The sequence below is a fragment of the Stegostoma tigrinum genome, chromosome 7, assembly GCF_030684315.1.
Source record: "Stegostoma tigrinum isolate sSteTig4 chromosome 7, sSteTig4.hap1, whole genome shotgun sequence".
NCBI classification, from domain to species: domain Eukaryota; kingdom Metazoa; phylum Chordata; class Chondrichthyes; order Orectolobiformes; family Stegostomatidae; genus Stegostoma; species Stegostoma tigrinum.
In genome coordinates this window covers 84,374,922-84,391,825 of record NC_081360.1, presented here as the reverse complement: position 1 = coordinate 84,391,825, position 16,904 = coordinate 84,374,922, and the positions used below count along the sequence as shown (strand labels likewise).

The following is a 16,904-nucleotide window of genomic DNA, read 5'->3' as shown; positions in this document are numbered from 1 at the left end:
CTTTTCACGTAAAAAGGCAAACCTGCTTCACAAGGAAATTTACAGATACGCAAATCATCTATCACTGGATGGTGCCAGTTTTATAAATATGCAACCAATTATATGATGGCAACAAAATGCTGTGGAAAGTCATGTGCACTCATGCACTTCTAATGATCAAACATCAAAACAAAATATGTTGACTGTCTTTGCTAATGTTTAAGTGAGTGACTAGATCTATTTAGCATTCAAGCATTCACGACCAGACAGTAGAAATGCTCTGGGTAAAACTGAAGACCCTCTGATGAAGGGTCTAGGCCCGAAACGTCAGCTTTTGTGCTCCTGAGATGCTGCTTGGCCTGCTGTGTTCATCCAGCCTCAAATTTTATTATCTTGGAATTCTCCAGCATCTGCAGTTCCCATTATCTCTGACCCAAAAAGAAGGGCCTGGTGAGGGTTGTTTACAGGCCTCCTGATAACAATACATTAGCAGTATGCATAAACACAGATCAGAGATGCTTGTTTTGAAAAATAAGTGCTATTTTGGGAGACAATTTTTGTGTAACTTGGGAGAACCTACACATTTCAAATTTCAAAGGAAGCAGTATTCTTGGTGCGTTGTTCATTTCTGGGTAACAGATTTCAGGGAGGATCCATTAGTCTCAGACAGGCCAGAGTACAGATTTCCCCACAATGTTATCAGAGTTAGAAATACTAAATTATGAGGAAATGGACAAAGGTTACATTCTTTTCAATATGGAAGATTAAAGAGGTTATGTAGTTGAAATATCTGTGATGATGAATGTAATCGATATTGTAGACAGAGAAAAGAATTATGTTTACTTGGAATGTGGATCATGTCAAGACAGTGAAACCTCATGAAAATCTGGGCCTCTCTTCTCCACAAAGCTGATTTGGCTATATTAATTAAATATTTCAAATCTGTGATTGAGAGACTGTTACGCAAGGAAAACAAAAGTAGAAAAAGTAGAAAACAAAACAGCATCTGTGGAGAGAATGTAGAGTCAGTGGCTTCAGCCCACTGCCCCTTCTTCACAGCATTCTGAGGTACGGTCACTGAGCTCAAAATACTAACTTTGCTTTCCCTGCCTCAGGTGCTACCAGACTTGCTGAGTTTCTCCAGCAATTTTTGCTTTTCTTTCAGATCATCATCTGCAATTCTTTGTTTTATTTAAGTTACGCAAGGATATTGAGTTTTAGAAACAATATGGTTTGAAGGCAAGGATCAGTATTGATCTGGTCCAATGATAAAAGAAGCTCAAAGGGTTGAACAGAGTATTCCAATTCCAAATTTCTCTATGACTTATGTCTTTGTTTCCATAAAAAGGAAGACATGTTGGCTGTGATACTATTTGGTCTGAATTTTGGATGAGCAGTTAGCAAAAAACATGACTTTATGTTAATCTGAGATAATGGGAACTGCAGATGCTGGAGAATCCAAGATAACAAAGTGTGGAGCTAGATGAACACAGCAGGCTAAGCAGCATCTCAGGAGCACAAAAGCTGAGACGCTCAACAACTTCTCTTTCGATTCCTCCCACTTCCTACAGATAAAGGGGTGGCCATGGGTACCCACATGGGCCCAAGCTACACCTGCCTCTTTGTAGGTCACCTGGAACAGTCCCTCTTCCGTACCTACACCCCAAAACCCCACCTCTTGCTCCGTAACATTGATGACTGTAACGGCACCGCCTCTTGCACCCCACAGGAGCTCAAACAGTTCATCCACTTCACCAACACCTTCCACCCCAACCTTAAGTTCACCTGGACCATCTTCAACACATCCCTCACCTTCTTGGACATCTCTGAATCCATCTCAGGCAACCAGCTAGAAACTGATGTCCATCTCAAGCCCACCGACTCCCACAGCTACCTAGAATACACCTCCGCCCACCAATCCCCCTGCAAAAATCCCATCCCCTACTCCTTCGCCTCCACCACATCTGCTCCCAGGATGGGGCATTCCACTTCCGCACATCCCAGATGGCCGCGTTCTGCAAGGAACGCAACTTACCCCCGCAGTGGTCGAGAACACCCTTGACCGTGTCTCCCGCATTTCCTGCGACACATCCCTCACACCCCGCCCCCCCAATAACCGCCCCAAGAGAATCCCCCTCATCCTCACATACCACCCCACCAACCTCCAGATACAACACATCATCCTCCGACACTTCTACCATCCACAATCCAACCCCACCACCCAAGACATTTTTCCATCCCCAGCCTTGTCTGCCTTCCAGAGGGACCACTCTTTCCGTGACTCCCTTGTCCACTCCACACTCCCCTCCAACCCCACCACACCCAGCACCTTCCCCTGCAACTGCAGGAAGTGCTACACTTGCCCCCACACCTCCTCACTCACCCCCATCCCAGGCCCCAAGATGACTTTCCATATTAAGCAGAGGTTCACCTGCACATCTGCCAATGTGGTATACTGTATCCACTGTACCCGGTGTGATTTCCTCTACATTGGGGAAACCAAGCGGAGGCTTGGGGACCACTCTGCAGAACACCTCCGCTCGGTTCGCAATAAACAACTGCACCTCCCAGACACGAACCATTTTAACTCCCCCCTCCCATTCCTTAGACGACATGTCTATCATGGGCCTCCTGCAGTGTCAAGGATGCCACCCGAAGGTTGCAGGTACAGCAACTGATATTCCATTTGGGAACCCTGCAGCCCAATGGTATCAATATGGACTTCATAAGCTTCAAAATCTCACCCTCCCCCCACTGCATCCCAAAACCAGCCAAGCTCATCCCCTCCCCCCACTGCATCCCAAAACCGGCCCAGCTCGTCCCTGCCTCCCTAACTTGTTCTTCCTCTCACCTATCCCCTCCTTCCACCTCAAGCTTCACCTCCATTTCCCACCTACTTACCTCATCCCACCTCCTTGACCTGTCTGTCCTGCCCGGACTGACCTATCCCCTCCCTACCTCCCCACCTATACTCTCCTCTCCACCTATCTTCTCCTCTATCCATCTTCGGTCCGCCTCCCCCTCTCTCCCTATTTATTCCAGAACTCTCACCCCATCCCCCTCTCTGATGAAGGGTCTCGGCCCAAAACATCAGCTTTTGTGCTCCTGAGATGCTGCTTGGCCTGCTGTGTTCATCCAGCTTCATGCTTTATGTTATCTACTTGCTATGAATCCTACTTCAAACACAGTCTGTAGAAAATTCCTTGTTTCCTTATGGAAGACAGGGGGTTTTAATCATAGAATCCCTGCAGTGTGGAAACAGGCCCTTTGGCCAAACAAGTCCACACCAACCCTCAGAGCACTCACCCCATCTAAACTTTGCTGAACACTATGGGCAATTTAGCATGGCCAATCTAACTAGCCTGCACATCTTTGGACTGTGGGAAGAAACCGGAGCACCCGGAGGAAACCCACACAGACATGGGGAGAATGTGGAAACTCCACACAGACAGTCCACCGAGGGTGGGATCAAACCCAGGTCCCTGGCGCTGTGAGACAGCAGTGCTAATCACTGAGCCACTGTGCCACCCTAAATTTAGAACATCTTTTTACATACATAATACAAATAATCCAGAATTTTTATTTTGAAGAATGCTTCTGTTTGTCTGCATACAAAGCAAATTGACAGCAGCAATGACACCACAAATCAGAGGCATATTGAAGAACGTAGGAAGACTTGTAGGTCTTTAGCCTATCAAGTTAATGGAATAGGATAGTGTGGCTGATCTGTAGCCTAACTCCATATTCCTTTCTTTGCCCTGCATCCTCTAATAGTTTTGAATAAAAAAAAATCAAATTTAAAACCAACAATCTAACATCAATTGTTGTTGATGGAAGAGATTTCCAAACTTCTGCCATCCTTTGTGTTTAGCAATGTTTCCCAAATTTACTCCTGAAATATCTGGCTATAATTTCTAGCCACAGGAGGACTCCATGGTCTATTCTGTCTGTTTTCCCATTCTCGTTTCTGAAGGTTGAGCTTCTATTGGATTGATCCACAGTTACAAGCAAAGTACTGAGGAGGATTGACATTGCTTTCCACAGAATAACTGACCAGGGCACTCTCTTGCCTGGCATCAAGCACTTTGGAAGGATCTGCAAGCTGATAACTACATTTTGCCGTATTTCCATCAGGCAGTATGCATGTTGTGAGTTCCAGGCAATTTAATCCAAGGTTGTGTAATTCCCCCCACAATTGGAATCAGGTAGGCAATGCCATAGTTGTAATGATTAATAATTTAACAACCACTAATTCAGAACCCCAGGCTAATCCCACCGTGGCAGATTTTGAAATCTGACTTTTAAGAAATCTAGAATATATGGAATGTGGATCTCTGTCATAGAAAGCAGTTAAGCCCATAAAATTGAATGTTTTGGAAAGAGAATGTTTTGCACTAAGCAATTAGATTTAGATCCTAGGGCTAAAGTGATCGAAGGTTATGGAGAGAAAGTGGTAACAGCATGTTGAGTTGGATGATTAATTATGACCACTTGGATTCGCGGACTGGCTCAAGGGGTTGAATGGCCTACACTGATTTCTATTTTCCATGTTTCTAATAATTTAGGGAAGGCGATCCATCATCCTCATGTGGTTTATCCTTCACACAATGCCAGCACTACTGCAGTGTAACTGAGCATTAACTGCCTTGTGAAGTAGCACTAGCAAGCCTCTCAAAGCAAGGTATAATTAGGAAAGTGCAATATTTGTGGGCCCTGCCAGCAATGCACATAATCCTTGAACAAACAAAACTAAAACTTGGTAATCTTGTACTGTACTTCTTTCAATTATGAGCAATATATCTCCTAAATTGAGACACCAAGAGCACAACACAGGTGGCTCAGTGGTTAACACTGCTGACCTGGGTTCAATTCCAGCCTTGGGTGACTAACTATGCAAATTCCATGCTTTTTTTTTGGGGAATCCCTACATTGTGAAAACAGGCCATTCAGCCCAACAAGTCCACGACGACTCTCCAAAGAGCATTCCACACAGACTCACTCCCCACCCCCTCCCTCCCTACATTTCCCATGTCTAATCCACCTAGATTGCACATCACTGGACACTACAGGGCAATTTGGCATTGCCAGTCCACCGAACCTGCACATCTTTGGACTGTGGAAGGAAACCAGAGCACCTGGAGGAACCCATGCAGACACTGGGAGAATGTGCAAACTCCACCCAGGTTGGAAGCAAACCTGGGCCCCGGTGCTGTGAAGCAGCAGTGCTAATCACTGAGCCACTGAACAACCCATTGCTAACTAATCAGCCACCAGGCCACACATCATCTCACTCTGTGTTTGTGCGGGTTTCCTCAAGGTATTTCGGTTTTCTCTCGCAGTACAAAGATGTTTTTCTCTTTCACAGAAGGAGTGGGAGCAGCGGAGGAAGTGACGAGGACCAGAGGGGCAGCCGGGAAGGAAAGCAGTGACCATATATATCAGCAAGGCGGCTAAACCCGAGACTCTACAACTGTAGTGTCTCCGACCCACCCTCCTCCTCTAACCTAGTTAATAAGGTAAGGGTCATTCTAAACTTTCTCTATTGAATATAAGTTTGTTATTAATTTTATAGCAACTTGAAATAAGCTTTCTACTTTAGTACTGAGTGGGTGTTCAGATAAGTGGGGTATGGATGCTAGGGCAGTTGCTTGCTCCTCCTGCAGAATGTGGCAGGTGGGAGACGTGGTACACGTCTCCGCTGGCTACATCTGCGGGAAGTGCACCCAACTCCAGCTCCTTGAAAACCGTGCTAGGGAAATGGAGTTGGAGCTGGATGAACTACGGATCATTCGGGAGGCAGAGGGGGTAATTGAGAGGAGTTACCGGGAGTTGGTCACTCTTAAGGCTCAGGACAAGGATAGATGGGATATAGTTAGGGGGAGGAAAGGGGACAGACAGACAGTGCAGAGATCCCCTGTGGGCATTCCCCTCAGCAATAAGTATACCGTTTTGGATACTGCTGGGGCGGGGGGATGACCTACCGGAGGAAAGCCATAGTAGTCAGTTCTCTGGCACTGAGCCTGACACTGTGGCAAAGAAGGGAAGGGGGCAGAATAGAAAAGTACTCGTGGTAGGGGACTCGATAGTTAGGGGAATCGACAGGAGATTTTGTGGTCAGGATCGGGATTCCCGGAAGGTATGTTGCCTCCCTGGTGCCAGGGTCCGGGACGTCTCCGATCGGGTGTATAAGGTTCTAAAAGGGGAGGGCGAACAACCAGAAATTGTGTTACATATTGGCACAAATGATATAGCCAGAGAAAGGATTGAGGATATAAAAAGTGATTTCAGGGAGTTAGGATGGAAGCTGCAAAGCAGGACGAACAGAGTAGTGTTCTCTAGTTTACTACCGGTGCCATGAGATAGCGAGGTGAGGAACAGGGAGCGGGCGCAGCTTAACACATGGCTACGCAGCTGGTGTAGGAGGGAGGGCTTCAGATATTTAGATATTTGGGATGCCTTCTGGGGAAGGTGGGACCTGTACAAGAAGGACGGGTTGCATGTGAACTGGAAGGGGACCAATGTCCTGAGTGGAAGGTTTGCTCGAGTAGTTCGAGAGGGTTTAAACTAGTATGGCAGGGGGGTGGGAACCTGAGCTGTATACCAGAGGTGAGAGTTGATGCAGGTGAGGCAGTAGCAAGAGGTAGACCAGCTAGTGGGAAGGAACCAAGGGATCAGTTAAAGTGTGTTTGCTTTAACGCAAGGAGTATCAGGAATAAAAGTGATGAACTTAGAGCATGGATCAGTACCTGGTGCTATGATGTTGTGGCCATAACAGAGACATGGGTTTCTCAGGGACAGGAATGGTTGCTGGATGTTCCAGGGTTTAGAGCATTTAAAAGAATAAGGGGGGGAAGAGGAGGGGGTGTAGCACTACTAATCAGAGAGGGTATCACAGCTACAGAAGCTTCCATTGTCGAGGAAGATCTGCCTACTGAGTCAGTATGGGTGGAAATTAGGAACAGCAAGGGAGCAGTCACCTCGTTAAGGGTTTACTACAGGCCCCCCAGTAGCAGCAGGGAGATTGAAGAAAGCATAGGTTGGCAGATTTTGGAAAAGTGTGGACGTAGTAGGGTTGTGGTAATGGGTGACTAACTTTCCCAATATTGATTGGAACCTCCTTCGAGCAGAAGATTTGAATGGAGCTGTTTTTGTAAAGTGTGTTCAGGAGGGTTTCCTAACTCAGTACGTTGACAGGCCGACGAGGGGAGAGGCCATTCTAGACTTGGTGCTCGGAAACGAGCCGGGGCAGGTATCAGATCTTGTGGTGGGAGAGCATTTTGGTGATAGTGACCATAACTGCCTCACATTCTACATAGCTATGGAGAAGGAGAGGATTAGGCAAAATGGGAGGATATTTAATTGGGGAAGAGGAAACTATGATGCGATTAGACATGAGTTAGGAAGCATGGACTGGGAGCAATTGTTCCATGGTAAAGGCACTAGAGACATGTGGAGACTCTTTAAGGAACAGTTGTTGCGAGTGATGAATAAATATGTCCCTCTGAGACAGGTAAGAAGGGGTAAGATAAAGGAACCTTGGATGACAAGAACGGTGGAGCTTCTCGTCAAAAGGAAGAAGGTAGCTTACATAAGGTGGAGGAAGCTAGGGTCAAGTTCAGCTAGAGAGGATTACTCGCAGGTGAGGAAGGAGCTCAAAAATGGTCTGAGGAGAGCTAGGAGGGGGCATGAGAAAGGCTTGGCAGAACGGATTAGGGACAACACAAAGCCATTTTACACTTATGTGAGGGATAAGAGAATGGTCAAAGAAAGAGTAGGGCCGATCAGGGATAGCATCGGGAACTTGCGTGTGGAGTCTGAGGAGGTAGGGGAAGCCCTTAATGAGTTTTTTGCTTCTGTCTTTACGAAAGAAACAAACTTTGTAGTGAATGAAACCTTTGAAGAACAGGTGTGCATGCTGGAATGGATTGAGATAGAGGAAGCTGATGTGCTGAAAATTCTGTCAAACATTAAGATTGACAAGTCGCCAGGCCTGGACCAGATTTGTTCTCGGCTGCTTTGGGAAACGAGAAATGTAATTGCTTCGCCACTTGCGAAGATCTTTGCATCCTCGCTCTCCACTGGAGTCGTACCTGAGGACTGGAGAGAGGCAAATGTAATTCCTCTCTTCAAGAAAGGAAATAGGGAAATCCCCGGCAATTACAGACCAGTAAGTCTCACGTCTGTCGTCTGCAAGGTGTTAGAAAGGATTCTGAGGGATAGGATTTATGACAATCTGGAAGAGCATGGCTTGATCAAATGCAGTCAACACGGCTTTGAGAGGGGTAGGTCATGCCTCACAAACCTTAGAGTTCTTTGCGGATGTGACTAGAAAGGTTGATGAGGGTCGAGCTGTGGATGTGGTGTACGTGGACTTCAGCAAGGCATTTGATAAGGTTCCCCATGGTAGGCTCACTCAGAAGGTCAGGAGGAATGGGATACAGGGGAACTTAGCTGTCTGGATACAGAATTGGCTGGCCAACAGAAGACAGCGAGTGGTAGTAGAAGGAAAATATTCTGCCTGGAAGTCAGTGGTGAGTGGGGTTCCACAGGGCTCTGTCCTTGGGCCTCTACTGTTTGTAATTTTTATTAATGACTTGGATGAGGGGATTGAAGGATGGGTCAGCAAGTTTGCAGACGACACGAAGGTTGGAGGTGTCGTTGACAGTATAGAGGGCTGTTGTAGGCTGCAGCGGGACATTGACAGGATGCAGAGATGGGCTGAGAGATGGCAGATGGAGTTCAACCTGGATAAATGTGAGGTGATGCATTTTGGAAGGCTGAATTTGAAAGCTGAGTACAGGATTAAGGATAGGATTCTTGGCAGTGTGGAGGAACAGAGGGATCTTGGTGTGCAGATACATAGATCCCTTAAAATGGCCACCCAAGTGGACAGGGTTGTTAAGAAAGCATATGGGGTTTTGGCTTTCATTAACAGGGGGATTGAGTTTAAGAGTCGTGAGATCTTGTTGCAGCTCTATAAAATTTTGGTTGGACCGCACTTGGAATACTGCGTCCAGTTCTGGTCGCCCCATTATAGGAAAGATGTGGATGCTTTGGAGAGGGTTCAGAGGAGGTTTACCAGGATTCTGCCTGGACTGGAGGGCTTATCATATGAAGAGAGGTTGACTGAGCTCGGACTTTTTTCATTGGAGAAAAGGAGGAGAGGGGACCTAATTGAGGTATACAAGATAATGAGAGGCATAGATAGAGTTGATAGTCAGAGACAATTTCCCAGGGCTGAAATGGCTAACACGAGGGGTCATAGTTTTAAGCTGGTTGGAGGAAAGTATAGGAGGGGATGTCAGAGGCGGATTCTTTACACAGAGTTGTGAGAGCATGGAATGCGTTGCCAGCAGCAGTTGTGGAAGCAAGATCAATGGGGACATTTAAGAGACTGCTGGACATGCATATGGTCACAGAAATTTGAGGGTGCATACATGAAGATCAATGGTCGGCACAACATCATGGGCTAAAGGGCCTGTTCTGTGCTGTACTGTTCTATGTTCTATGATGTGCAGGTTAGATGGATTGGCCATGCTAAATTGCCCATAGTGTCCAGGGATGTGCAGGCTAGGGGATTAGCCATGGGAAATACGGGGTTACAGGGATGGAGTGTGGGTCTGGGTGGGAGGCTGTTCTGAGTGTCAAATTGGATCGATGGGCCAAATAGCCTGCTTTCACAATGTAAGGATTCTATGATCTTCTACAAACACGATCCTCTAACTATAATTTGGGTCTAACTAATTTGAATAAAGCAAAGAAGGATGAAATTTAGAGATATCAATAGGGCTTCCATTAATGTGCCTGGAAGCAAATGAAGGCAGGAAGGTGGGGGTGAGGTTCTTATGTTCCCGTGACCACTGGTAAAATACCATCATATATGTGCAGCTATAGAAGTCTCTGAAAACAATTTTTTGGCTTACACAACAAAAAGGGTGTGAATTAAATTGTGAAAATACTATTTTAATTGAACACAAGCCAAATGCAAGTTTTAAAATGACTATCCCTACTACGAAAATTGGCTCAATGGAAAGATGCAATCTGGCTCACCTCCAGATTTCCATCCTGTCATTAAAAAAAACTTTCCTCCTGGTAACTCTCAATTTCATCAAATTGTTAATATTAAATTAGCATGGATTTGGCCTGAAATTGTTCCTTTAATGAGCACATAATGCCATACTTTTCCCATCACTTGAAAGTGGGATTAGACATGTGGTACTGAACTAAGTATCCTCAAGTATATCTTCTTCAGCCCTTTGACTCAAGGTGGCTCAAAGCTCTCTAGTCAGCACTATAATGTAGCAGACAAGAAAAAGAAATTTAGTATATCCAGCTTGCAATTTCACACAGGTGTTTTTAAAATCAGTTCAGATTATTTTCACCTATCTTGTAAAAATGACATTAAGGTTGCCACATGACACTATTGTACTTCCTTTGAAGCAAACATTAATCCGAGTATCTGTCCACTCCGTCAGAGACATGGGAAATGTCTTGGTGTGATTCAGAAAACAATAGAGGAATTTCCTGTATCTTGGTTAAATGTATTCCTCAATTAATATCATTAAAGTAGATCACTTATCACAGTTTCCCATCAAAAGTCCTTTATGACATCCCAAAGTCAGAAAATGTATTACAAGCATTTGGTCTTCCATCTGCTATTGCAGTTCTGACTCATTTGATCACTATTTTGCTTACATCTATGATGCTCTTTCTAATATCGCATTTATCCCAAAATCTCAACCTCAGACAGAGGCAGAGGCAATGGCTTAGTTATATTATCACTCGGCTATTAATCCAGAACCCCGTTAGGGTTCTGGTGACCTGGGTTTTAACCATGCCATTGAATTTGAATTCAATAAAAATCTGAAATTAAGAGCCGAATGATAACCATAAAATCACTGCCAATTTTTGGAAAAGCCCATCTGGTTCATTAAGGTCCTTCAGGAAAGGAAATCTGCTGTCCTTGGCTGGTCTGGTCTACATGTGACTTCGGATCCATAGTAATGTGATTCATTCTCAATTGCCCACTATAATGGCCAGGCAAGCCACTCATTTGTAATTATTAAACGAAGTCTCAAGACAGAAATGAAATTGGATGAACCACCCGGCATTGACCTCGGCAGAAACAGCCCTGTTGAGCCTGCAAAGTCCTACTTACTAACGTCTCGGGGTTAATGTCAAATGCTCACAGCTGTCTCACAATCTAGTTAAGCAACAGCTTGGCATTGTCTGTAAGCCATTATTTCATGAGTATGACTATGTCCCAGAAACCACCACCACTGTCCCACTTGCAGGACAGACTCAGCAGAGGGTGGGGGAGGGGAGGGGGTGTGGCACTGGTCATTCACCATCACCAGGGATGTGCATTAAATGCACATGTACCATGAATGAAGAAAAAACCCTCTGTCTGAAATAACTTCCCAGAGGCCAGTATCCCCAACTTCAAGTCACCCTTCATTTACGCATGGAGAGTGCTTGACACTGATCCAGCTCCTTCAGAGCAAGATTTCAAAGTGTCAGGATATCTGACACTCATGTTTATATCTGTCAGCCCAGGCTCCCTGACTGGACCAGATAGATAGCCCGAATCAGGGAAATCATGTTCTATGAAATCCCAGCTGGCTGACCTCATTACAATCACTGTACTGTCCTTGCAAGTGACTGTCCATTCCAAAAAATGTTTTTCCTTTCAAACATTCATGAATGGTTCATCTAAATAACACACCGATCACAAATCCATGTTTGAAAGTCACAAATTAGGTTTATAATGCTGCCACAGTATTGCAACAGCCTAATAAAAGTCACTAATTGCATCCTTTGACTGTGATCTTCTTTTACAACTTCCTTGATCTCTTAGTAGTCTGGAGAGGATTCAGAAGAGATTTACCAGGATCATGCTGGGACTGGAAGGTTTGAGATGGGCTGAAAAGACTGGGACTTTTTCCACTGGAGTGTAGTTGCTCGAGGGGTGGCCTTAAAGAAATTTATAAAATCATGAAGGGTATAGTTCAGGTGAATGATGAGGATCTTTTTCGGGGGGGTGGGGGGGGGGGGTCCCCCAAATCTACATGGTATTTTTAAGGTGAAAGGAGAAAGATTTAAAAAGGATATGAGGAGCAACTTTTTTAAAGAGAGTAGTTCACATGTCGAATGAACTGCCAGCCAGAGGAAGTGGTGATGTAGGTACGATTACAGTGTTTAAAAGATATTTGGATAAGTTCGTGAATAGGAAAGGTTTGGAGGGTTATGGACTAAGCGCAGGCTTAGTTTGGGAACATGGTTGGCATGGATTAGTTGGTCCGAAGGGACTGTTTCCATGCTGTAGGGCTCAATGACTATTTTCACTTTTAGATTCTCATGTTTCAATATTTTCATAGCTTTGTCATTCCTCCAATTCAACAAAACTTTCCATTTCTTAAACTTCAGCCTTTTGAGCTTCTTTTAGCCACAGTGGTATCTGTAAAAGACAAGCTACATTAAACAACTCCACTTAGGCAGCAGTTAGCTTTGCTGGAGGCAATCCATTTAAGTCTATTAGGAAAATGGGAGCTACATACTTCATTATTTAATAATGTATTGTTACTTCATTTGGTTCTCCCATTGTTCTAAAACAAGAATACCACAGAAAATCTGCACGCTTCAATCCCAAATTAAAAAGTATCACCAGCTGTCAATTAAGAAATATTGAACAATTTACAATTACACAAAAACCCATAAACTCAGTATCCTCCCTTCAAATCTATCAAGTCAACAAGCAAACACTTGTCATGGCAGTTATTTGAGTAGAACAGTTGGATTTATTTCCTTGGCATCTGTAGGTTCTGAAAGATTAATGTAACATCAATATCACAGCTTGCCCTTGAATGGCAAGACAGGTCTATACAATGTAATGGGCGTGTAAATGGCCTATGACTGATGGAATCTAAGAATACACTTTGATATACTACTGAGAAAACTCACCATATGATCTTGAGTGCACACTATAATTCTGTACTGAATACATCAGCAGAAATGGAAGGCTCATTGTGTTCCTCAAAAATAGGCATTTTTCTGTTTTTCTGTGATGAAAAATAGTTGTCATTGCAATCCATTCATCACATTCTCCCCAATTTAGTGCTTTGAATTCATTTCTTTAAGTTTTGAGAACTTTGCCTACTAGCCATTAATCTCACCTTGTGTCAAATTTTTGCTGCATACATAAGCAGAAAGCTCACTGAAATCAATAGCACTCTTTTGTCCAGTCAGTGGGTCATTCATCATACATTAATTTGCATAAATTCTCTTTGGTGTTCTGGAGTATCCAGTGGCACTGAGCAAAATCAGAAAAACGCTGTACCGTATATACTCGAGTACTGGTCAATCTCATTCTGCAGTTGATTATCAGTTCTTGGCCAGAAAGATCATTCATTTCACACATAACTCATGGATAGTTTGAACCCTGACTTTTAGTCAGAAATCCAAACACTGTATTCATTGCCCAGTCACCAATGAAGTCTAACTCACCCTCGTGCAAATCGAATTGCGCAAATTATTGACTAGCATACTGTTGAAGGTGTTTATTCAGTTCCTCGTGTCTGCACACAGACCTTTTGCCTATTTTGTTCTATTTCTGCAGGCGAGATTGGCAGAAACAGTATCCAATCTGGCAACTCTGCAAAAGCAAGGTGGTGAGAGATGGTGGATTTCAACTCCTCCAAATATTACACTGTAAAAGTTGACTTTTTACACTAAAGCTGTCGTCTTAATCTCAAACAGTATATACAGTACATTAAATGAATTTTGCTCAATAACATTCTCACATGTACAATATATATGTTACATAATATTAAGTTATAACTAGAAATCGGTAATTTTTTTTTACAAGTTTTGGGGGGTGTTCAGGAGATAAGAAATTTTCATAAAACTCTTATAAGTTGTGCATCTCAGTTCTAAAAAGGAGTTAAATTTTCTCTCCATTAAGATTAATGCAATAGAAAGAATGACAGTCTATCCACAGGCATCATTCAGTAATGGTGATAATGGGAACTGCAGATGCTGGAGAATCCAAAGATAATAAAATGTGAAGCTGGATGAACACAGCAGGCCCAGCAGCATCTCGGAGCACAAAAGCTGACGTTTCGGGCCTAGACCCTTCATCTGATGAAGGGTCTAGGCCCAAAACGTCAGCTTTTGTGCTCCTGAGATGCTGCTGGGCCTGTGTTCATCCAGCCTCACACTTTATTATCATCATTCAATAATGCCAGCTTTAGGCACCAGAGGTCACTTGAAAGCCATACCAGATCCCTCTCCTGATGTGAGTAATATCTTACATTTACTGATCCCATAAGGTCTCTGCCCAAATTCCCAAATAAGTAAGGAAGTTTCTCCAGAATTTCTATTCTAGTGACTATCTTACATTTTTGGCACCTAGAATTGGTTGCCAACCATCCCCGCCCATCCCCTCGAGCACAATCAAAAGCTGTGGACACAAAAGTTAATTGGGAAATTGTTAAAATGTCAAGTTTCAGTCACAGTAAAAATCCAACAGCATCAGAATTTCTGGAAAAGGGGTCACCAAGTCAAGACACTGGGATTGATCTCAACTCTGGGTAACTGGGTTAGTTTTGAATCAGTCAAAATCTCAACTGGTTAACTCCGTCCCCCTCTGCAATGCTGATGACCTGCTGAGCATTTCCAAGATAATAGAGTGTGAAGCTGGATGAACACAGCAGGCCAAGCAGCATCTCAGGAACACATTTTTTTTGCTAAGCATTTCCATCCTTTCCTGTTTTTATGGTAGCATCAGAAGTTAGAAGCAACCGTTCCAAGTTTGGTGTCACGCGTCGATATTTCTGAGACGACAGTGATGCTTATCATTTTCATTAAAAGTGTGGGATATTATGAATGGAAATGAAATTGCTAATTGGCAAAGTCCGGTTAAAAAACGTTTTGGGAATTGATATTCTAAGTTTCCAATCAGGGAAGCAAAGAAAATATGACCACTCGATTGACTGGACTTTAGGCGTCATTGTCTTCTAATTTTAAGTGATTTTTTTTTTATTTGAGGGTCCCAGCAGTCAAAGTGAGCTTTATGCCAGCTGAATCACAAGGTGTTCTTTTTGATAGAATTGAGTACATAAGAGAACCTTCAGTCCATCAAGTCTGCACCAAATAAAAAACTAATCTAAATAACGACTGAGATAACAAAATGGGGAGCTGGATGAACACAGCAGGCCAAGCAGCACGAGAGGAGCACAAAAGCTGACGTTTCGGGCCTAGACCCTTCATCAGGAAAAGGGGGATGGGGAGAGAGTTCTGAAATAAATAGGGAGAAAGGGGGAGGCAGAGCAAAGACGGATAGAGGAGAAGATAGGTTGAGGGGAGGTGGAGGCGGCGGAAAAACTGCTTGATGTCCAAACGTGACTGGTATTCGTTGATGTGTGGGTTGTCCCCCTCCATTGATGAGCAGTCAGTCCTCAGCAAGGGGCTCACCTTTGTCCCCCTCCACCCACACATCAACGAATACCAGTCACGTTTGGACATCGAGCAATTTTTCCGCCGCCTTCGCCTCCTTTCCACCTATCTTCTCTTCCATCCATCTTCAATCTGCCTCCCCCTCTCTCTATTTATTTCGGAACCCTCGCCCCATCCCCCTTTTCTGATGAAGGGGCTAGGCCCGAAACGTCAGCTTTTGTGCTCCTGACATGCTGCTTGGCCTGCTGTGTTCATCCAGCTTCATACTTTGTAATCTTGGATTGTCCAGCATCTGCAGTTCCCATTATCTCTAAATAACGACAGGTCCCACTTTCCAGCACTTGGCCATGAATGTTCTGGCATTTTCAAATGTTCATCTGCATTTTTTAAAAGTTGAGTTCATTACAGATAAACCTGCGATATATTTCCGTAGAAAATATAACAATTTAGTGGGAAAGGAGATTGCAGGCAAAGGCTAAAAATAGGTAAAAATAATAGTGGGCAGGGTTTCCCTTTCAATTTTAGGGAGAGGGACCAGGAAATTAGGAAGTGTGCTTTATTGCCTTCCTCCTATAATACAGTTTATGCTTGAAATGGCTGAGTGCTTACACTGATTGCTTTGTCAGCAGGTCAACCGCAAAACCTCAAACTGTGGAAAGTCAAAACATGCATTTTACAATAAGTCAACTCACTTAAAGCTGCAGTACTCTTCCTTTTGATGTATTCTTCCATTACAGTCTCATGAGTAAATGGGATGCCAAGAACCAGAATTTGCAGAAAGGATGAAAATCAGTGATGGGCATAAATGGAATGGAAATAAATTAGGGAAATGGTTGACATACTAATTGTTTCTCAGGAAGTGGATTTAACAAATTTTAAACCTAACTAAGTTGGCTAATGAATCCTGGGTTAATGTATGTGCACATGAGAAAACAAAAACCAAAACATAAGATCATTGCAAGGCAATGAATATAAATATAAATTCAGGAAATAAACAAGTTCTGAGAGTGTCAAATAAAATGAAGCTGACTTTGGAGGAAAACGGCCATAATCCTAATATTTTGAGTGGAAATGACATAAGTTACAGAAATACAAATCATTTTACCCAGTGCTTTTAAGGCAGACAACATACAAGAATATTCATATTCATTGTTTAAGCATAAGAGCCCATAAGCAGTGGGTAATGACACAATGTACTGTAATTATATCAGGAGAACATAAGTTAGTCAGATGCTGTGCAACATAATAATTCAGTTAGTTTTTCACCAAGCATGTGATAAAAGTTCCTTTTAATTTAACTTTTATTAACTTTTTAATAAGATAAAGGTACATCAAATGACTGCATGTGGTGCAGTGGTGATGACCCTACCTCTGAGCCAGGAGGCCTAAGTTTAAGTCTCCAGTTGCTCCTAGAGTTCTGTAATAATGTCTCTGTGCAGATTGATTAGAAATATACAAATTGTAACTGACAA

The 16,904-nt window shown here is 43.5% G+C and overlaps 1 protein-coding gene across 4 annotated transcripts in view; it reads right to left on the bottom strand.

The window, feature by feature from the left end:
• The window catches only part of lypd6b (LY6/PLAUR domain containing 6B), a 192,227-nt gene that overhangs the window by 148,647 nt on the left and 26,676 nt on the right, over positions 1 to 16,904 (bottom strand). The window contains exon 2 of one of the 4 annotated variants that reach the window (XM_059647462.1): positions 12,940 to 13,037. The exons of the other annotated variants lie outside the window; for them this stretch is intronic. The gene's annotated coding sequence lies outside the window, so the exon portion shown is untranslated. The remainder of the gene's footprint in view (positions 1 to 12,939; positions 13,038 to 16,904) is intronic. 4 annotated transcript variants of the gene reach the window in all.